The following is a 1182-nucleotide window of genomic DNA, read 5'->3' as shown; positions in this document are numbered from 1 at the left end:
TGCTCCGCGTTTGCGCACCCGCTTGGAGACGGAACATGCGCCTGCGCAATAGCGCAGTCCCTCAGCTCCCTTACCCAGCCCGGTCCACTGTACACCCGACCCCAAGCTCGCACTGCTCTGCGCCCGAGCGCCCCCTAGCGTAAGATAGCCTTACAGAGCGAAAAAGCCGGCGCAGGGAAGCTGCCCAGGGCTTCTGTCCCTTGTCTTTGGGCTTGTATGCCCTTGCTAGGCACCGCTCTGCGCCTGCGCTCTGTGTAAGGAGAAGCAAGCATACATTTCGGTGAAGGGTGCTAAGCGACATGAGATGGTTAACCTGAACAGAATGAGTTCTTCTGGTCCCCAGCGCCTGAAGTAAAGTGAACCTTTCCTTTGAGCACCCTACAAAAGAGAACACATTGTGTCATTTCACAATTGCAGGACTTATTGAGTCACAATAAATTCACAGGTAGCTTAGTTTACACAGCCTCCTGAGCAGTGTGTTATCACACCTGATGCAGCTGGGTGCTGAGGATAGCGCTTCCTGCAAGCTGGCCATGCGCTCTACCAACTGAGCTACCACCAACTGAAACAAAGGTTCTTTCATACAGTTTTAATTACTATCCCTCAGGTCATACATTATTATCATACAGTGGCTATGTCTATGCGTATGTTCTAGCATCAACTGTCAACACGACAGGGAAGAGGGAACCTCAGTTGAGGACTGCCCATTGGACTAGCTTGTGAGCTTGTCTATGGGGCATTTTCTTGGTTGTTAGTTGATGGAGGGCCTAACCCACTATGGGTGGTAGCATCACTGGGCAGATGGTCCTGGGTGTATAGTACAAGTAGCTGAGCAAGGCAGAGGCAAGTCAGCAGGCAGCACTTCTTCATAGCTGCTGCTTCAGTTTCTGCCTCCACATTCCTGCCACGGATTCCTGCCTCGACTTCTTTCAGTATGGACTGTGACCCAGAAACCAATAAACGCTTTCCTCCCATTTTGCTTTTGGCTGTGCTGTTTATCACAGCAACAGAAAGCAAGCTAGAACTCTCTCTCTCTCTCTCTCTCTCTCTCTCTCTCTCTCTCTCTCTCTCTCTGTGTGTGTGTGTGTGTGTGTGTGTGTGTGTGTGTGTGTGTGTGTTAGAGAAGCCGTACAATAAGGTTTAAAAAGATGCACCAGCCGGGCGCGGTAGCACACGCCTTTA

The sequence above is a fragment of the Mus pahari genome, chromosome 13, assembly GCF_900095145.1.
Source record: "Mus pahari chromosome 13, PAHARI_EIJ_v1.1, whole genome shotgun sequence".
NCBI classification, from domain to species: Eukaryota; Metazoa; Chordata; class Mammalia; order Rodentia; family Muridae; genus Mus; species Mus pahari.
The sequence above is the reverse complement of the archived record's forward strand: the minus strand, read 5'-3'. Positions refer to the sequence as shown.